This window comes from Acinonyx jubatus, chromosome A1 (assembly GCF_027475565.1).
Source record: "Acinonyx jubatus isolate Ajub_Pintada_27869175 chromosome A1, VMU_Ajub_asm_v1.0, whole genome shotgun sequence".
NCBI lineage: Eukaryota > Metazoa > Chordata > Mammalia > Carnivora > Felidae > Acinonyx > Acinonyx jubatus.
In genome coordinates, this window is record NC_069380.1 from 1300604 (window position 1) to 1323019 (window position 22416).

The 22416-nt window shown below is 40.1% G+C and overlaps 1 long non-coding RNA gene across 1 annotated transcript in view; it reads left to right on the forward strand.

The window, feature by feature from the left end:
• The first annotated feature begins 8532 nt into the window (after nucleotides 1-8532).
• Nucleotides 8533-22416, forward strand: part of LOC128312180 (uncharacterized) — a 78154-nt gene continuing 64270 nt past the window's right edge. The window contains exon 1 of the long non-coding RNA XR_008291134.1: nucleotides 8533-8717. This is a non-coding gene — a long non-coding RNA (uncharacterized LOC128312180). The remainder of the gene's footprint in view (nucleotides 8718-22416) is intronic.

Here is a 22416-nt window from a genome sequence, read left to right on the forward strand (position 1 = left end):
AGTTCCACAGTTAGCAAAGACCACTATTTTTTTCACCATGAAAAAGAATTTTTTTCCCCACAACTAAACAACGTTGAAGTATAGTTACGCACAGGATGACGTTCGTCGACACCGCCGGCTTTCCTCCCCGTGTCGCACCTCTGATCCCTGTGCCTCTACTTCCTTTCACCCGCTTTGCCCATCCCCCCACTCCCTCCCCTCTGGCAACCGTCACTCTGGCCTCGTACTGATGGGTCCCACAGCTCTTTCCGAAAGTAAGGGTGCCTTGGGATGCGGAAGCCGAAGCGGAGCCGCCCATCCGTGAAGTGAGACTGCTTTGGGCTCCGCTGCCTGTGTCTCAGGGCTGCCAGTTGCGTTGCTTTTCATTACTGAGAGGAGAGGATGTTCCGCGTGGTGCCTAGTAAAGCAGCGCAGACAGTAAACAGCAGCTCACAGGCTGCTCCTGCCAGCCTCTCTCGGGTGTTCCGCCTGGGGGGGGGATTACAACACCTGCCACGGCCTGGGTGGTCCAGTGCAGCGCGTCGCCAGCAATCTGCCCGCACCGCCAGCACCAGGAAAGGTAGGGCATTCCTCTCCCTCTGCCTCTTTGCCATGCAAACGCTCGTCGACTGTTCACCAAACGTGGGGGACGCTTTCTCTGGATGTATTCACGATCGCCCCGATTCGCCACATCTCAACCGTTTCCACGCAGGAATACAAAGTAGGAGTCTGTGATTGGGAAGGACGGCACATGGCGTGGGGACACAAGCCCCGCTGAGCCACAGTACCAGCCACACACACACACACACACACACACACACACACGCAGCTGCAGCGGCCACGGGGACCAGCGGCATGTGCCGTCCCTGCTGGAAGTGGCCCAGGGGGGCTCGGGCTGTGTTCCTGAAGCTCCAACACCCCAACTAACACACAGACTTTTCTGTGAGTGTGAGAACTGTGAATTCACTTTGAATCTTTAGAATTAATTTTAGGCGCGCCTGGGTGGCTCAGTGGGTTAAGCCTCCGACTGTAGACTTCAGCTCAGGTCATGATCCCACCCCTGGTGAGTTGAGCCCCTTAGGGAGCCCCACACCAAGCTCTGAGTCTGGCTCTGGGCTGACGCCTTGGAGCCTGGAGCCTGCTTTGGATTCTGTGTCTCCCTCTCTCTCTGCCCCTCCCCTGCTCGTGCTCTGTCCTGCTCTCTCAAAAGTAAATAAACATTTAAAAAAAAGAAGAAGACATTGAAAAGAGTAAGGGTGGGGGCGCCTGGGTGGCTCAGTTGGTTAAACCTCTGACTTCAGCTCAAGTCATGATCTCTCGGTTGGTGAGTTTAAGCCCCTGGTCAGGCTCTGGGCCGACAGGTCAGGGCCTGGAGCCTGCTTCCGATTCTGTGTCTCCCTCTCTCTCTGCACCTCCCCTGATTGCAGTCTGTCTCTCTCTCTCCAAAATATAGAAATAAACATTAAAAAAAAAAGTAAACTTAATCGCAAATCTTTCAAGGGTGTGATGGCTTTGAAGCCTTACGGCACTGGGGAATAAACTGCCCTGTGGGACCTTTGTCGTTAATTCATTAGACAGATGCCAGTGGCACAGCTACAGATTTCTATGATTCCCATTCATATAGATTACTTAACTTATATAACTTCCCATAAACTAATATACATACATCTAAGTGAGATGTGGTCTTTTTTTTCATGGTGAAAACCAAGTAGAAAGGTAAGGTATCCAATAACTGTAGCGCAAAAAGTGATTTTTATTAGTTGCCACAACTGGAGGATGAGAGTCCAGTTTTCAGTTTATCCATTTTCTAAAATTTTATTTAGGAAATTTGTTTTTAAATTGTATGTAACCAATGTCATTAAGTGGTTAAAGAGGATCAGGTGTTATTGCTTCCTTTTGTGACTGGCAGATGACTGCTTTTCTGAATTTAGTGCTTAGGCTAAAGAGAAAAGGGTGCTTCCCGTAGGAAAACAGAAAAATGACCGGGTTTGGACACCAAAAAGGATTTAGCTCTTAAACACGAGAGGGGTCTAGAACCATGAAGTCTACGTCTAAGCACCCCGTCTCTTTTGAAGGGCTCAGGGTGGTCACGTGAGAGGGCTCTGCAAAGACATGTTAGCAGAGAAGGAAGGGATTGACGGCATTTTCTACTCTTTGGATTCTTGGGATCCACTCTTCCAATGCATTCCTCCTCGTCGTTTAGTGATAAATGGAACTTCAGAGGGAGCCGTGTGGGCAGAGGGACAGAGACACAGGGGAAGAATCCAGCCCATTGTCCAACTGGGTGATATGAATGGTGGGCGGAAGCTGTGGACAGTAGAGCATTCATGAGGAAGGCACTGAGTTCTCATTGTGACCCCTTCACCCTGATGCAGAGTTTTCAAAGACGGTTCATTCAATATTCACGCCAGCCTAAAACCAGACTGAAAAAAATGATGGGATGGTGTCTTTTTTCAGGCAGCTGAAGATGCAGACTATTCTGGATGGCTGCACTGAAAAATCACAGGGAGGGCTTCCTCCCCGACTCACTAGTGGGGACTCTCTGGGCTTGGCAAGTTCTCTTTGTACCTGGGGTAGCAGCTTCTACGAGACAGCCAGAGGCAGAGGATTCTATTTTCCTGTAACCCTTGGGAGGTAATGTCCCGCCTTCGTATCAGAATTGGCCTGGGTCTCCGTGCCAGACTGCAGCCTACCTACCTACTATCCAGCATTCCCTTCTTCCTCGGTGGCAGAACTCTGATCTAACCTTGAATCAAAAATGACTTTTCCCAGCCTTCCTTGATGCTGAGTTTGGTGATAAAATTCTGGCCAAAAAAAGATGAAAGTGAATGAGTTGGGTGGGTTTCTTGGAAGACTCTTTAAAGAGGGCTGACAGGTATACCTTTTCCTTTCCCTTTTTCCTTTGTGCTACTTCTTGGAATGGTTGTGATGGCTGGTGCACAGCAGCCATGTTAGATCACGAGGTAAGCTTGAGGATAGAAGCCATGTCCTAGGATGGCAAGGCAGAAAAATAGATGCGCCTGGGCTACTGGTAACTGCAGAGCCACAACAGAATTGTATATTACCTTCCTCTGGACTTCATTTAAGTGAAAAAAGATAAACTTCTTATTTTGGGGTTTTCTGTTATATGCAACTGAAACAAAGTTTAATTAATTTAGGTTCTAAGACCAATTTACTTTATTGGGCCTCTATTAAATTTTAATATTTCCTTTTCTGACCATATCAGTTATTCCTCCTTCCCTCCTGAACTTGGCTGCACTTGTTTTCCCACTCTTCCATTTTCTCTAGTTCAGAGGCCCCACTGCCCCCCAACCCTTTTCTCCCTACATTCTGGGCCGTGTGAGTCTTCATTTTAGCGACTATCTCTGACCAGCACCAGCCACTCCCTCCACCCCACTATTCTACTTGCTGCAGCTCCTGTGCTAAACTAGCCCAGAGTTAACCAAATCACGTATCTCATCCTACACACAGGCTACTGAGGATTGTAGGAGAAAACCTTCATATAGTCCTGCAGTTTAATACAACCAAATGAATGCTCCCCACAGCCCTTCCTTGTGCAACTTGTCAGATTCCTCTCCATCCTTCTCCCTAAATCTTCACGACTCTCCTCAGGCCAGTGACCACCTGCTTCCCTCAGCCAGCAGCCACCCTGGCTTCCTACTCCCTCAGCGCTGCCTCTCCAACCTGACCCCCAGCCCTGGGGCTGGTGGAAGAGGTGCCCTCTTACCCGCTGGTGGAGAGTGAGCCTCTGCTCTGCAGTTAGCCCTTCCCTCCTCCAACTCTGCTATCTTTTCCCTCCAACTTTTCTCCCCTAATTTGATCCTCCGTTAAGCCCATATCCATCTGTGGGTCACACGGCCTCTTTTCTCCAGTCTTGATCCTCTTGAGAGAGTGATGTGCATTTATTTTGTTCTTGCTCCTAATTTTACTTCTTGACCCATTGCAATCTGACTCCCATAACTCTATGGAAACTGCTCTTGCTAAGGTAGCCCATCTTCCACCCAAATCAGTGGAATTTTTGCTGTCCTTAATTTTTTACCTTCCTCTGGCATTTGACATAGATTGATAATTTGCTTTCCAGTGGCATTCCTCTTGTGGTTTGTATGGTAACAATCTCCTGGCACCATTCCTTCTTCATAGAGCGCTGTCTGTCCTTTCCTCCACATGGCTGGCCCCTACCGTGCAAGACCTAGCTGAAGCGTCACTTCCTCTGCCTTGACTGGCTGGCTGAGCTGAGGTCCACCTGCTGGATGTGAGCCTGCCCAGCCCCTAGCACAGTACAGCAATGCTGTCACTCCAGCCTTGCCTTCTGTTCTTCTGAATCTGCCAGAGTCTTATCTGGCACATAGACAACACGTGAGTTTTTAGTGGAATTTCAAGTAATAGAGAAGTGCATAAGTAATAAGTGACAGTTCCCCGGTGACACCACCCCCAATCCCACATCCCATGCCTTCCCCCAGCTCTTTCTGTAATCTAACATCCATGTTGTATGTGGATGCATCTAGTCTTTTTTTTTTTAACATAGGATCACAACCTGTGTACCATTCTGCCACGCAACATAGTTTTCTTATTAACAGACTGAATTAGGGGCGCTTGGGTGGCTTAGTCAGTTAAGTGTCTGACTCTTGGTTTTGGCTCAGGTCATGACCTCACGGTTCACGAGTTTGAGCCTTGCATTAGGCTCTGCCAGCTTGAGACTCTCTCTCTCCCCCTCTCTCTGCCCTTCCCCTGCTCACACATACTCATGCTCCCTCTCCCTCTCTCTCTTCAAATAAATAAATGAACATTAAAAAATTTTTTAAAAAAAGACTGAATCAACTGAGCCCTAAGGTATGTATTTCTCGTCCATCCAAGTAAATGAATACCCAGATATTTGATGGGTTATTTGTTGTCATTTTCAATAATTACACAAAGAGAATTTTACTGTATTTTCTAGTTAAGGGTCTCTAGGAATACAGTGTTCATAGTTTTACCTTATGCTGCCATTTTACTGAATACATTTATTACTTCTAGAATATTTTGGTCAATGCCCTTGGATTCCCTTTCCATGTAGTCATGTAATGCACAACTAATAAGGAAGCAAACAGGTCTACATATTTTTAAATTATAAAAAAATTCATAGCATTTCTAGAACTCTGAAAAAATAGAAAAGGTAAGATTATAGATTATATGTGTCATCTTTCTATTTTAAGAGAAATGAGCTACCATTACATATAATGTACCTTCATTTTAAAATATGCCAATCAAGAATAGATTTTGAAGTAATAATGGTTGATATATTAATGATTTTTCTTTCATTAATAAAATAAGTAGTGTTTTATTTTCCCAGGGTTATATTAACTTTTCGTTTCTAGAACAAACCAATCTTTTAATGTGTCCTTATGTTTCATGCATTGATATTTTATTTTAAACTTTAAGGAAATTGGTCTGTTTGGAGTACCTAACAAATCTGAAGATCAAATTATATTTGTCTTGTGAAAGAAATTTTACACTACGCCTTCTTTTTGTACACTTTGAAACAGGTAATATAGCAGAATAAATTTCTTTTCTTTAAAAAATTTATAAAATCCTTGTGCACTGCTGGTTGGGACTGTAAAATGCTGCAACCACTATGGAGAACAATATGGAGGTTCCTGAAAAAATTAAAAATAGAATGACCATATGATCCAGCGATCCTACTTCTGGGTATATATCCAAAAGAATTGAAGGCAGGATTTCTGAGAGATACTTGCCCACTCATGTTCATAGCAGCATTATTCATGATAGTCAAGGGTAGAGGCAACCCAAATGTCCATTGCTAGGTAAAGAGAAATACACAATGTGAAATGTGCCTATAATGGAATATTATTTGGTCTTAAGAAGGAATGAAATTCTGACACATGCTACAACATGGGTGCACCAGGAAGACACTCTGCTAAATGAAATAACTAGTCACAAAAGAGACAAATATTGCCTTTTTTAAGACCACTGAAGTGCTGGGATAGGGTAAGCAAGGCCACAAAGCTTTCCTAACCATTCTGAAATTGCTTCTTCAATTGATCCAGCATTTGCCTGGTTGCCGTAAGCCTCCAGCTCTTTTCTAGAGTTCTGACAAAGTTGATTTTTAACAATTTCTGCTTTTTTTTTTATTTCTATATAAGGACAAGAACTTAGAACTACCTATCCACCATTTTGCTATCATTCCTATATCTTCTGTCTTGATGATCTGTTCTTGGGTGATCTATGCTTTTATCTTTGTCTTGCACACCCTTTCCCTCTCTACTTGGAAAATTAAATTCATCCTCTAAGATCTTGACTGAATATCGCCTTCTGTGTGAAACCTCTCAATGATCACATTTTGTTTGTGGGTGCTCGCTAATGGTTTCATGCACACATGCTATTACATCAAGTATAACTGTTTATTTAACATATGTGTTTTCCACTGGATGGTGAACCCCTTGAAACTCGTGGTGGTATTTTGCTTACATTCCCACCCATAACCCTTAGGCTCAGAGCCTGGCACAGAGTGGGCATCCAAAAGTGGCACATAGAACAGTTCATATTAAGGGGACACTCAAGAACAGGTGAACAGGAGTTTTCCCTGACATCATGAGAAGACTGATCTTGCAAGAGTATGGAAGTGGGTACACGTGGAGAACAAGAAAAAGGAGGGATAGTAGAAGACAAGGGGTAGTTTGAGTATCTTCAAATTCTATAGGTCATGTACAGCACCTGTCATTTTCTCAGAAAATTATCCATTAGTTAAGCTCTCAATGGAACCCTCAAGGGTAATGGAAAGGAGTGGAAATAAGCAGCAAATAAAATGTTAATGTTTATTTTATTTATTTTTTTGAGTGAGCATATGCACGAGCTGGGGAGGGGCAGAGGGAGACAGAGAGAGAGAATCCCAAGCAGGCTCCACACCCCGCCTGAGCCTGAGGGGGCTCGATCTCACAACCATGAGATCATGACCTGAGCTGAAATCAAGAGTCAAATGCTTAACTGACTGAGCCACTCAGGTGCCCCTTTGATTTTTTTTCTTAATGTAAGGTGCATTACATTAAAAAAAGTTTGTCAAGAATTGTTGATTGGCAGGACATTTCATTCACCCAATTCTGTTTTTTTTTTTTTTTAAGTTTAAACAAAAATGCTTTTTGTTTATTTTTGAGAGACAGAGACAGAGCACGAGCAGGGGAGAAGCAGAGAGAGAGGGAGACATAGAGTCCCAAGCTCTGAGCTCTCAACACAGAGTCTGACGCTGGGCTCGAAACCATGAACTGTTAGATCATGACCTGAACTGAAGTCGAATGTTTAACTGACTGAGCCACCCAGGCGCCCCCACCTAATTAATTCTTATTCAACATATATTTTTTTCCTCAAATAGGTAAATGGAAATCTTAGGCTTTTCTTTTTTTAATGAATAGTTTACTGCTTCTCCCAGTTGAAAGCTGGGCTAATCCACTTTGGTGTTGGAGAACTTGTCCATCTTTTTGGTGGCCAACAAGTAGCCTCTAACGCTTGAGAGTGGGGAACGGCTAGCAAAGATGGTCTTTGTACTAACAGAGAGTAGAGTGGTGGCTAGGAGGGTCTGGGGAGGAGTGCGTGCAGTGAGCTGTCCTTTAATGGACATACAATTTCAGTTGTGGGGCGCCTGGGTGGCTAAGTCGGTTAGGCGTCCGACTTCGGCTCAGGTCATGATCTCACAGTTGGTGGGTTTGAGCCCCACGTCAGGCTCTGTGCTGACAGCTCAGAGCCTGGAGCCTGCTTCCAATTCTTTGTCTCCCCTTCTCTCTGCACCTCCCCTGCTCATGCTCTGTCTCTCAATAATAAATAAACGTTAAACAAATTTTTTTAATTGTTAAGATGGTAACTTGTGTGTGTGTGTGTGTGTGTGTGTGTTTACCACAATTTAAAAAAACAAAAACAAGAAATTCTTCCATGAGGCCACTGGGATTAAGTACCCTTTGGTTTTAACCATTGGTTCTTGGGAATCAAATCTATTACTTTATCTTTCTCATACACTTTCTTCATCTGTTAGTTAATTTAACCTCAGAGACAAGAATGTCAGGGCTAAATGGGTAACACACACACAGACACGCACACGTGTGTGCCCCTAAGAGGAGGAAGGAACCAGCTCGCAGACTTTGGCACCTGAGCCCCTTAATTTTAGACAAGAAAGCCAAGTGACGGGCTAAGTTCTGCCACCCTTGTGGCACGAGCTTGTGGCAGAGTTGAGACTCCAACCCAGGGGTCTGTCCTTGCTCAGTGGATCCTCAGGAGCTATTGAGATCTGATGATATAATGGTGGAATCCGCAATTAGTCTTAGCCCTACATCATTCTATGTACCTGTAGTTTGTGTTATGTATTTTGTTGTGCTTCATCTAGTTACTTTAACTCGCTGCCCTTCAGTTTCTGTAAAACTGAGATAGCAGTTCCTGACTTCATTGGGTGGTTTTGAAGGTTAAATGAAATAATATTCAAAACACAGTGTTTGAACTTGAATAAGTATTTAATAAATGTCAATTAGTAGTATCATTATTATTATTAAAAAAATTTTTTTAACATTTGTTTATTTTCAAGAGACAGAGAGAGACAGAGTGTGAGCAGTGGAGGGGCAGAGAGAGAGGGAGACACAGAATCCGAAGCGGGCTCCAGGCTCCAAGCTGTCAGCACAGAGCCCGACACGAGGCTCGAACCCACCAACCCTGAGATCATGACCTGAGCCGAAGCTGAATGCTCAACCGACTTAGCCACCCAGGTACCCCTCATTAATTATTATTTTAAATGTGTCATTAAGAGGTACTATTGTGCAAGGTATTATAAATTGCTTTACATACATTCTCATTTAATCCTCACCACACGTGGGTTATTCCCTTCTTACAACTGAGGAAACTAAGGCCCAGAGAGGTTAATATCTTACTCTGGGAACACAGCAAGCAAGCCGATGGCGTTCTACTCCACAATGGTGAGATCTTGTTGAATTTTCTTTCTTTGTTGTGTCCCTTTGGCATCCTCTTTTTCTAAGAAATGTCACTTACGTATAGGCCTGTGCACTGCCCTTCAGTTGGTCTGTGCTGGCATTTGACGTTTTCCCAGTCTTGTTTCTGGGCACATCAGGACTTACAATGTATTTATAATTCTTTGTTCTTATCTTTTTAATTTAATATGAGCATATTTTTACTTATAGTATGAGCATTTTTTTGTATTGTGAAATATTTTTAAAATCTAATTCTTAGTGGCTAAGTGGTGTTTGATTTTATAACTCTAGCACAATTTGTTTCGCCATTCCCCTAACTTTAGGCATACCGAATGTTCTCCATATCTCACTATTATGCATAACTGCAGTGGTTTCCTGGTCCAGACACATCTATGCACATCTCTGATTGTTTCTCCAGTGTAGAAATTCAAAAGCAGATTTTCCAGGTCAAAAGAGATGACTATATACGACTTTTTGTTACATGTTGAGGAATTTTTATTTCACGAAGGCCTCACTAACCCATTTGAGATTTACAGTTTTTAAAAATCTTTGCCAAGCTAAATGCCATGATAACTCATTTTCACTTGCCTTTCTTTTATTACCGTGGGTTACACTATTTTTCTTCCGTATTTTATTGGCCACTTGCCTTGTTCTTTTGCAAATTGCAGTTGATAGCGTTTGCCTGTTTGTAAATCTGGAAATCTGGGTGTGAGATTTTATAAATTAAGAGTATCAACACATTGTAATATATATATATATATATATATATATATATATATATATTATATTATATTATATTCTGGCTGTCATTTTTTGGTAGTTTTTCCACCCATTTTTTTTAATATTATAAATATGTCTAACACTCCCAATCGTTTTTTATATTAACCTTTATAATAGCTATTCTTTTCATCTTTTCTTTCAAGTAGTTTCTGGGCTGAACTTGAAGGTTTGCTGTAAGTTCAGAATGAATTGGCCAGGGCGTAGTAGGGTAGGATATTTTTTTTTTTTAGAGATCGCCAAGTGATTCTAACACACAGCCCAGGCTGAGAATCACTGCTTTCAACCACACTATGGATGATCTTAGCCAACTGACATATTTTTCTGCTTTTAACATCCATATATTTTAACCCAACTGTTTTACATCTATGCATGTCTTTAAGTTTAGCTGTTGTATCCCAAATATCAGGACACTTCCCTTTGGCTGTGGTCACTTAAGACATCCAAGGAGATTTGTGTTTCCACTATGCCTTTCTGTAACTTACTAGGTGATTTTACTGTCCTTTCCTTCATAAAACTGTCCTAATTTGCCTCATAAGTGTAGCATCTACTCTTCGATCTTTGTTGCTTTTTGCAGCTGTAGGATTTTGTGGAGAAATCATATTAGGGTCTCTGCCTTAAAATTGTTCTCTACTGGGGGCACCTGGGTGGCTAAGTCCGTTGAGCAGAGTGGTTGAGACTTCGGCTCAGGTCAGGATCTCATGGTTCATGAGTTTGAGCCCTGCGTTGAGCCGTCTTCAGATCCTGTTCCCCTCTGCACCTCCCCCTCTTGCACGTGCGCTCGCTCTCTCAAAAATAAATATTAAAAAAATATAAATAAATAAAAATTTTCTATTCTGACTTAAAAGAAAAACCCAGCCTGACGATGTTTGCAGGGATGTTTCCCAAAGGCAAGGTCTGAGATCACTCCTACTGTGGCATCTCGCTGGCTTGTAAGAGCCTGTCTTTCTCTTTATAGTTAAAAAAGCTGACAGTGAGGTATTTGTAGATTCTCGGGGGATGTTTCTGAGGGAAAATTCTGTCTCTTTAAAAATCTTTGCTGTAAGGCTTTCAGTTGGGGAAAATAGTTTTGAATTATTAACCTAGCTTTCTTATCTTTGGCCTTTTTAAGTTCCTCTTATTTTCCATTATTATGGTCCCTGATTCTGTCTCAGCGGCGCCGTTTATCGTATGTTTGAGTGTATCACTGTGATTCAGTTGCCCGAAATCGCGAACTTTCTATATATCTGGTGCCTTCTGCTACAACTTGTTCCTCGCTCATACTTCTTTGGGTGGTTTCAATACCTTTATGAAGTTACTGGTTGGACTTTTTTTTTCTCATTTCAAGTTTAAAGGACATTTTAAGCACGGGCACTTTGTTTTAAAGTTTTAACTTTGGAAAATATTTCTGTGACAGAAATAATACATGCATATGTGCTAAAAACGAAACAATCCTTTACACAAATAAAATGAAATGTAAATGTGTCTTATAATCTCAACCCCCCAAAGACCAAACCATACTTAACTGGTACTCTATAGTCTTCCAGAATTATATTCTATAGTTATAAAAATCTATTCTTTTATTACTTGTTTTTTTTGTTTGTTTGTTTTTTGTTTGTTTTTAATACTGGAGTCATACCATACATGCTATGCTTAACCATAACTTGCTTGGTCGCACACTAGATTGTTGTCATATTCTCATTCTTTTTATTGCTGGACAATTTGTTGTTCTTTGGATGTGCCATACATTTTTGGAAATAATTCCTTGTTAATAAGCATTTAAGTTGCTTCTGTCTTTTCCCATTATAAATAATGCATTGGTAGCTATCCGGACACACTCATGCAAACATGTATATCCTTCCGCAGCTTTGCAAGAGTTTTATATTTTTGAAGGATAAATGCCTAGAAGTAGAAATATCGATGAATATTTTCTGGTTCTTCTAAGTGGAAGTACTCATTTCTATTTCCTCAGGTTCTCCTCTAAACTGATTATTAGCTCTTTTTCTCAGAATTTCCTTTAACCTGGCTATTATTAGCTTTTAAATCTAAGCAATATTTTGTTTTAATTTGCATTTTTTGAACTCTAAGAAGATTGACCCTTTTCCAAATGTTTATCTACCGTCTGTGTTGTCTATTTGTTTCTTTATTACTTTATGATTTTCATTCTTTTTATTTGTGGAATCTCTTTATGTATTAAAAATACTAACTGACATATATGGGATGCACTGTTTCACTTCACCCCAAGTGCATTTTGAGTTAATATAGGTTGTTTTTTTTTTTTTCCATCTTATGTTTTTAACCTTAATACAGTCAAATTTACTTTACCTTCATGGGATTTTGGCCTAGATCAAAGCTAACAAAGCTATTTAAACCCCAAAGTCACAAAAACATATTCTTGTTTTTTACTAATATAATTTATATATATAAAAGTTTATAATTTTGTTTTTCACTGTTTGTTTTATGTTTGGAGCATTAGTGCATCTATAATTTCTTTTAATAGATGATTTGTGTTGAAAGTCAGGCTTCATTCTTCTTCCAAATGGATAGTCAATCATTCTTTTTTTTTTTTTTTTAATATTTATTTACCTATTTTTGAGAGAGAGAGAGAGCACAAGTGGGAAAAGGCAGAGAAAGAGAGGCAGACACCAAATCCAAAGCAAGCTCCAGGCTCCGAACTGTTAGCACAGAACCCCAGCAGACTAATTCAGAGAATATTTGTATATTTAGTGTTTGTAGATGACATCCAACAATTTTCCAAAATGGTTGTACCAATTTACTCTTCCAGCAGCCATGTTTGAAAGTTCTTATTGCTTTTCCATCCTGGTAAGGCAGCTGTTTCCTGCTTTAACCTCTCTGTTGGGCATCAAGTAATATCTCACTGGTGTTAATTTACATTTACTGGTTTCCTCATACCATTGAGTTCTTTCACAAAAGTTTATGGCCACTTGTGTGTATACTTTCTTGACGTACCTCTTCAAGTTTCTTGTCCATTTTTTAATGGGGTTTTGTTATTTTTCTTATTATAGGAGTTCTGGATAGGAGTTCTTTGTAAGTAATTGGTATGACAGATATCTTCTCCCACTCTGTGGTTGGTTTTTTCACTCTCTTAATGGTGTCTTTTGATGAACCAAAGTTCATCAAAGTTTATTTATTTATTTTGAGAGAGACAGGGAGAGCACACATGTGAGTAGGGAAGGGGCAGAGAGAGAGAGAGAGAGAGAGAGAGGGAAAGAGAATCCCAAGCAGGCTCCACACTGTCAGTGCAGAGCCCAATGCAGGGCTTGATCCCACAAACTGGGAGATCATGACCTGAGCCGATATCAAGGGTCTGATGCTTAACTGACTGAGCCACCCAGGCACCCCTGATTAACTAAAGTCTTAATATAAAGCTTAAATTAAGTAAGTTACTTAAATTGGGTAATTTAAGTGTTAATTAAATAGTAAAATGAGTATTAAGATAGTCCAATTTAGGGGTGCCTGGGTGGCTCAGTCGGTTAAGCATCTGACTTCAGCTCAGGTCAAGATCTCGCGGTTAGCCTGGAGCCTGCTTCCGATTCTGTGTCTCCCGCTCTCTCTGCCCCTCCCCCGTTCATGCTCTGTCTCTCTCTGTCTCAAAAATAAATAAACGTTTAAAAAAAAATTTAAAAAAAATAGTCCAATTTATCACTTTTTCTTTTGTGGTTAATACTTTTTGTGTACACTTGCCTTTCACATTTAGAACTATGAACATTCCCCACCTTATAACAGTTTGTGATTTTTTGACTTTACGATGGTGCAAAAATTATATGCATTTAGTGAAAACAGTACTTTGAATTGTGATCTTTTCCCAGGCTAGAGATAGGTATGATACTCTCTCATAATGCTGGGCAGTGGCTGAAGCTTCCAGTCAGCTATGTGATCACGAGGGTCAACAACAACTCACACACTTAGAACCATTTTGTACCCATGCGACCATTCTATTTCTTATTATAAAATAGGCTTTGTGATTTTGCCCAACTGCAGGCTACTGTAAGTGTTCTGAGCACATTTAAGGTAGGCTAGGATAAGCTGTGATGTTTGGTAGGTTAGGTGTATTAAATGCATTTTGATTTATAATATTTTCAAATTATGATGGGTTTATTAGGACATAACCTCATTGTAAGTTGAGGAAGATCTGTAAAAGTAAACTAGAATGATTTTTGCTTATGGTGCAAAGTAACAGTCAAGGTTCATCATTTTCCATCTGATCCTGGACTTTTGTTTGTTGGGAGATTACCCTTACTAGTACTCAGTCTATTCAGATTTTCTATTTGGTAGGTTGTATATTTCTAGGAATTTATACATTTCTTCTAGGCTTTCTGGTTAGTTGGCATATAATTGTTTGTAAATGGCCTCTTATGATCCTTTGTATTTCTGTGGTCTCAGTCATAAAGTCTCCTCTTTCATTTCTGATTTTATTTATTCAAGTCCTCTCTCTTTTTTTCTTGGTTAGTCTACGTAAGGGTTTGTTGATTTTGTTTATCTTTTCAAAGAACAACTCTTAGTTTCATTGATTTTTTCTATTGTCTTTTAGTCTCTATTTCATTTATTTCTACCTGATCTTTATTATTTCCTTCCTTTTACCAACCTTTGACTTTGTTCTTATTTGTCTAGTTTCTTTATGTATAAAGTGAGATTGTTTATTTGAGATTTTTCTTATTTCATGAGGTAAGCCTGTGTTGCTATGAATGTCCCTCATAGAACAACTTTTGCTGCATCCCATAGATTTTGGCATGTCATATTTCTGTTTTCATTTGTGTCTAGGTAGTTTTTGTTTCATCTTTGATTTCTTCCATGATTTATTGGTTGTTCAGTAGCATGTTGTTTGAGAGGTGTTTATATATATTTTATCATACAGTAAGTTTGATCTCTGGGGGTCTATACAGTTCTTGAATTTTAGTACATGAAAAATATTTGTGTAATCACCACCACAAGCAGAATATAAAGCAGTTCCAGCACCCCAGTAAATTTCCTTGTGTTATATCCCCTTATACTCACCTTTTCCTTAACTCTCAGCAATTATTCATCTGCTCTCCATTACTATAGGTTTTGTCTGTATGTAAATGTCACACAAATGCAAGAGAGAAAAGCTTTTTTCTGAAGTTTTTGCAGGGTCTGGACTTTGCACTTCTCTAACAAATCATCTGATTTTATCTTAATCCTATTTTCCTTTAAAACTCAGGTCAAATGTCATTTCTCTGGAGTGTCCCTTGACCTCTGCTTATTTTCATTAAGTTAATTTATATGCCTTTTCTAGGTTTCCATAACATCTTGTGCATACTTCTAATCCAGAAATTTTAATCTCCTGTCTTCGTCTCTAAACTGCTTAGGGGGGCCAGGTATTATACTTTACTCAAATTTTTTCCCAATTGCCTATCATAATACATACATACATATACAAATATACATATATAATTAGTGATAAATTATTACAATTTAACGAGTAAATAAATAATTAAAAGAGATGCTAAAGAGGGTAACATTGAGGCTCCTAACCTTGGGTGTCTCAGTACTGAAATTAAGAAAAAATAAAATCAACAGCATGTGGTAACTTGGAAATACAAGAATTTGAGAATGTTTCCCAGAAAAAAAAAAAATCACAAATAGAAAGTTGTGCTCAGATTTCATTATTTATTAGCTATTTGAACTCCACACACATGTTCAGGTAGTCTAGTACAAATATTCTAATAAATATTCTTGTACTTGATAGCCAGTTATGGCAGTAACCAATGGTGGTTGGGTTAGGGGAGGTTGTATTTCCAAGGCCAGTGGTTTTCAAACTATTCCCCATCTTTATGGTTTTGAAGAGGGACTTTGGAATCACCTCCAAGGTCAGTATCTGGGTAACGGAGCTCCAGACCCCTGACCCCAGTTTTAATCAGAGTTCTGCCGTTGTTTCCACTTCAAGGAAGAGTTCTTAAAAAAACAAAACACAAAAAAACTTGGAGCACCGCTGCCACAGATGGAGTGGCAAATGCAGTTCATGTCCATCTGTGATGTGCCAGCTTCTTCAAGTTCATTTCCTCTGGGGTATTCTTTAAGTGGATAATTTCTTTCTCATTTGATCCCATTCATAGTTAGAATCCACCCTTGTCCTGCTTTCTTGAGTTCCTGCCATGTTCTGGGAATTGTCAGTAATTTGGATGGTTCTCTGGAGTTTTGTCTTGAGAGGATGGTCTTCAGCCAACCCCTGGAACTCCTTCATTAACCAGTAGGCACTTAATCACTTCTTTTCAGAGTCCTTTCCAGTGAAAATCTTTCTCAATGGAAAATTGCGCTAGTAGTCAATGATCCTTTGGCTTATACTGTTCATTTTTACTTATTTATAGTATTCATTGTGTAGCACAAAATTATGAGATTTGTAAATAACAGAAATACTACTTGAATTCCAAAATCAAATTTAACTCATCACTATTATAATTTAAATGCAATGATGATTAACTCAGTGTCTTTAATCCATAGAGTTTAATTCTGAGTGGGAAGGAAGGCAGATGATCACCTTCAGAGGAGGTCACAGGTGACTGGGAGAATGGGGAGGAGTTAAGGAACAAGAATCCATAATGAGGAAGAAGAGCAGGTTCAATGGGTATAAGTGTGTGGGAGAGGTAGAAGTCAAGAAAGTTCTTGTCAAGAGAAGCACCTCCAACAAGAAAATTCTGGAGGTGGAACAAGTCTAAGCAATGACAAGATCCAAGCTGTGACATTGCTGGTGGGTGGCTGATGGGATGAGGTGAAGGCCAGCGGAGTTGAGAAGGTTAATTTGTGAGGCAGCTATTTAAATGGATTATCAATAGGGCTGTTTTGGCCAATTACCTTTCTAACACTCTAGGTAAATTCTCTAAGTGTCACAGTAGTGGCTTAAAAATGACATTGCTTCTCCTAATAAAAAAGTATTTTATGAATTTTTCAACTACACTAGGTCTCGTCTTCTGTTGCTGACCTAGCTCCAGGAGGAGCATAATTGGATAATAGGATCAATGAGGGTCATGGAAGATAAAGCAGATAGGATAGCTGGCTGCCAGAATGTGGAGATGCTGAGGACTTACCTAGGTTGGGATTATTTATATATATATTAAAATTTTAATCTAAAAATTCAAATTTTGTTTGGTTTTGCTCACTGAAGGCAAGGGTGGACAGAAATCAACCTGCATCTTCTCTGGGGTCACTGCCTCCTACTCACAGCCAGGCCAGCAGGTATGGCCTGAGGGGCCCTGCCGTGGTCCTGGATGCCCAAGCAGAGTGAAGAAGGGATTCTTGGTTGTTTAAAAAAAAAAAAAAAAAAAAGCATGAATTGAGAAGACCAGGAACCATGGTTATGATTGAGGGCTCTAGGAAAATTCAGAAAACCAGTTTAGAGCAGTGGAAAAGTGTAACTGGGAATTAACCAGAAATGAAGGAAAAATGTATCCTTTACAACTAGAAGGGTCTAGCTGCAATATGATGTACAATGTGTTTGGTCGCCGTGATTTACAATTTCTTGAGAACAGCTTTTCAAATGGGTGTGTGCAGTGACAAAGTCCAAGGTGTGGCTCTCTGATAGGGTGAATGGGGAGGTCAGTTGAATTAAGGAAGCCAGACGGTAACGGTAACGAGTCATTTTGTCAGATGGATCACCAATAGAGAAGTTTTGACCAGGTAGGAACAAGGGACAATTAGGCAGCAGATAATGAAAGTTATTCAACGATGCCTTTTCTTGACCAAAGAATGAATTTATTAACTTCTTATGACTGCTTTAACAAAGCCCCACAGACTGGGTGGCTGAAACATTATAAACTTATTCTCTCCTAATTCTGGAGGTTGGAAGTCTGAGATCAAGGTGTTGTTAGGGCCACAATCCCTCCACGATTCTGGATTGAATCCTTCCTTGCCTGTTCTTAGCTTCTGGTGGTGACCATCAACCCATGTGTTCCTTGACATGCAGCTGCATCATTCCAATCTCCACCTCTTGTTTAAATGGCATTTACATTTTTTCCTGGGAAAAGAATTGCCCTTTTTTGTTGCTTCCTTGATTGTTTTTCAGCGTACTTTTCTCTAATTCAACTTGTCACTCAGACACATTGTAAGACTCCTCCTTGTCATCAAATACTTTAGATAAGCCATGAATCCCTTAATTTCTTGGCAATATTCTTCCTAAAACTCTCTGCCTCTGTGCCCTCCTGTTACTGCTAGGCTTATTGCACAGCCGTCTTCCCCTCACTATCATCCTGAAGATGATAGATGACTCTTATGGGTTCTGTTCTCTAATCATGCCTCTCACCTTTTTTGGACCTCCTGATTCAAGAACCCATGTCTCTCCCTCTCTCTGTTTACTCCCTCATTTTGGTGGAGAGCATACTCCAGGAAGTTTCTGAAGAAAGATACATGAAAGGTAAATTTTTTGAAGTCCTTCATGTATAAAAATGTCTCTAAATTCATTCTTGATTGGTGGTTGAAAGAAGTAACTATCATCTTGCAGATTCTAATATGGCTGTTGACAAGTCTAATGTCATTCTACTTCTCATCAAGTTGACTGAGTCTTTTCTCACCTTGTGTTCAGTCTGCTGATTCATACATTAAAAAATCTTTGATTTGACATCATGTTTTTAAATTTCTAACTTTTCCATTTGAGTCTTTCTTATAGTTTTTATGTTGTAGTATGTGTCAGAACATCATTCCTTTTCATGGGTGAATAATATTCAATATGTATATATGTTATATACATATATATATCACATCACATTTTGTTTACCTATTCATCCATTTTGTGTCCTATTAATCATTAAACCCAAGATTATAAAGATTTTCCTTTGTTTTCTTGTAAGAGTTTTATAATTTTAGTTCTCACATTGGCATCTTTGATCCATTTTATTTAATTTTTTGTATGGTATCAGGTAAGGGTCCAATTTCATTACTTGCACGTGGAAATGAAATTTTGTCAGCACTTTTTAAGAACCAGCTCTCTTTGAGGCACCTGGGTGGCTCAGTCGGTTGAGTGTCCAACTTTGGCTCAGGTCATGATCTCGTGGTCCGTGAGTTTGAGCCTTGTGTCAGGCTCTGTGCTGACAGCTCGGAGCCTGGAGCCTGCTTCAGATTCTGTGTCTCCGTCTCTCTCTGCCCCTTCCCCACTCATGCTCTGTCTCTCCCTCTCTCTGTCAAAAAGAAATAAACATTAAAAAAAATTAAAGAACCAGTTCTCTTTTCATTTCTCTCCCCCCACCCTGTTCTCTCTCTCTCAAAATAAATAAATAAGTAAACACTTAATGGGGAGCTGTAGGGGGAGGAGAGAGAGAGAGGGAGGGGCAGGGAGAGAGAGAATCCCAAGCAGCCTCCATACTGCCAGAGCAGAGCCCAACGTGGGGCTTGATCCCATGAATGGTGAGATTATGACCTGAGCTGAAATCAGGAGTTAGATGCTTAATGGACTGAGCCAACCAGACACCCCTACTGTTCCCTTTTATATTGTTTTTGATGCAAATCACATCTTTCTATATTGCGTGCCAATTAGCATAAATATATGTGTTTTTAAATGAATTTTTCTTTTAAATCATTTAGGAATAAAATTAAATTTACAGACAAAAAATACAGTAACACTGGCTTTTATATTTGTCTATGTAGTTACCTTTCCTGGAATTCTTTATTTATTCACATGAGTATGAGTTGCTGGCTAGTAAGCTTTCCTTAAAGCTCAAGGACTCTGTTCAGCATTTCTTATAGGACAGGTTGGCTAGCAAAAGATCCCTCAGTTTTTGTTTTTCTGGAATTGTTTTATTTTGTCTTCATTTTTGAAGAATAGTTTTGTTGGATATAGAACTGTCAGTGGACAGTTTCTTTTTCTCTCAGTATTTAAAATATATCATCCTTCTGGCCTCCAGAGTTTCTGGTGAGAAATCAGTTGTTCATCTTATCGAAGATCCCCTGTATATGATGAGTTGTTTCTTTCTCGCTGCTTTAGTTTCTCTCTGTCTTTGTTATTGGACAGTTTGATTATATATCTCAGTGTGGAACTCTGAATTTATCCTCTTTGATGTTCGCTGAACTTATTGTACGTGTAAATTCATGTATTTCATCAAATTTAGGAGGCAGTTTTGGCTACTATTTCTTCAAATATTCTTACTGTTCCTTTCTCTCTGTCTCTGTCTCTCTGTGTCTCTCTCTCTTCTTTCTGGGACTCTCACAATGCTTATTTTGCTATACTTGCTGTGTTCCACAGTTCTCTTAGACTCTGTTAATGTTTATTCTTTTTTCTTTCTGTTCCTCAGACTGGATAATTTTAATAATCTTATGTTCAGGTTCATGGATTCTTTTTTCTGCCAGTTCCAATCTGCTGTTGAACTCCTCTAATGAAATTCTATTTTAGTTATTGTACTTACAATTTCTAGAATTTCTATTTGGTTCCTTTTTATAATTTCAGTCATTTTATTGATGTTCTCAATTTGTTCATCTATCATTTTCCTTAGTTCTTTGTGCATAGTTTCCTCTAGCTCTTTAAACATATTTAACACCATTGACTTAAAGTCTTTGTCTAGTAAGCCTAATGTCTGTATGTCCTCAGAGGTGGTTTCTGTCGACCTGCTTTTTTGCCATGAATGGGCCATACTTAGATGATTCGTTGTACACCTTGAAATTTCTTGTTGAAAAATGGGCATTTAAAAATTACAATTAATATTTTGATATTTAATAGTATTTCTTATATAATAAATTAACTTTCCTCAGGGCTTGCTTTTGTTGTTTTTTGATGGCTTAGGGTTTTTTTAGTGACTTTTCCAAACAATTTTTTGCAAAGTCTGTATTCTTGGTCACGTGTGGTCACTACCATCTCTGTTGTTATTTCAGAGGTTGGCCAATGACCTGAGAGAGTTCCTTAAATGCCTGGAGCCAAAAGGGGAAAAAAAAGCTACTCTCTCAGTTTTTGCATCTTGACTATAAGCTGGGGCATTCCTTCAGTGAGAAACCAGCCTGCAAAAGCAAGCTCCACCAGGAATGTGGGCCACCATTCCCATAGCTGCTGCTATCCGTGCACTGGGGAATGAGATAGTAGGCAAATGGGCAAAAGTGCCACAGTGCCCTCTTACTGAAATTCAGTTGCCCTTTTCTTCATTTAGGAGTGTTCTGGTTGTCCTAAATTTAAGATTAGATTACAGAGTTCAAAACCAAAGATTGACAGATTGATTCTGTCAGTCTTTGCCAATTTCTGCCTGTTTCAGTGGAGGTACCACTTCTTTAAGTGCCCGTCTCTGCCCTTTTATGTGATGCCACTCTTGTATTTTAAAAACTTGTGTTGTCGGGGTGCCTGGGTGGCTCAGTCGGTTAAGTGTCTGACTTCGGCTCAGGTCACGGTCTCATGGTTCATGAGTTCAAGCCCCGCGTCGGGCTCTGTGCTGACAGTTCAGAGCCTGGAGCCTGCTTTGGATTCTGTGTCTCCTCCTCTCTCTGCCTCTCCCCTGCTCATGCTCTGTCTTTCTCTGTCTCTCAATAATAAATATCTAATCTCTATGAAAATACTAATTATAATGGGAAGTTTGGGGAGATTTGTTTCCATGCTCCATGAACTGTTTCTTTCCTCTGATTTCCATTTTTCAGTTTGTTTTGCTCTTTATCTTTTAAGTGGTCCTCAAAGATCTCATTGACTATTAATATTTAAGAGTAACATACTAAAAAGCTGATTGTAATCTCTGTGTGCATGAATAGGACTTTGACAGGTGGATCACACTGTAAGTGACTGAGTGGAATCCTTGCCATTTCATTAGAGGACAGGAGCTCTCACTGTTTTGCATGGCGACATTCACTTGTTTTCAGAGCTGTTATACCTGTTGGCTGTCATTTATGTCTCCAAGTCCAGAGCCCCTCTTGTTCAACTTCACCGAAAAATCAAGCTATGGTCTTCTTCAGAAGGGGAGGACAGTTTCCTGCCTACATGCCAGGATATTGCTGCTCCTTATATACACTTCCAATCCAATCTTCCTTCCAGCTCCACTCTACATCTCTGCTTTCAGAGGTTCCTGGCACTTCCATTCCTGATCATTGCCAGGCTGTTGCAGCCTCCATGGGCTAACTTCCCATTGGCTTCCCCACTTGCAAGCAGTGAAGTTATAACTTTCACCTTGCTGCTAAGACAGCAGCGGCGACTTGTTCACCTGCTTTCCATTACACATTTTGTTGATTGTCTCTCATCTGCTATTGTCTTTTCACCTGTGGTGATTTGTGGTCATTTTAGTGAAGCTTGGGGAGGAGAGGAGATCAACTATGCATTTAATCTGCCATATTTCCACGATTTCTTTCATATCATTAGGGTGAAGGAAAGCCAATGACACTGAATGAGTGAGATAAAACAACTATAGACTCAGTAGTTTGGTAATAAAGCATGATCATGGCATTGTGGCAGGGAGTGGTTAGCTCATTCCTTCTTATTATAGGTTATCGACGTTTTGTTTTGAAAATAAAGTATGAAGGGGCGCCTGGGTGGTGCAGCCGGTTAAGCGTCCGACTTCAGCCAGGTCACGCTCTCACGGTCCGTGAGTTCGAGCCCCGCGTCAGGCTCTGGGCTGATGGCTCGGAGCCTGGAGCCTGTTTCCGATTCTGTGTCTCCCTCTCTCTCTGCCCCTCCCCCGTTCATCCTCTGTCTCTCTCTGTCCCAAAAATAAATAAAAAACGTTGAAAAAAAATTAAAAAAAAGAAAAGAAAGTATGAAGAATTGAGACTGACAGAACAAATGTCATACAGGAGCTAT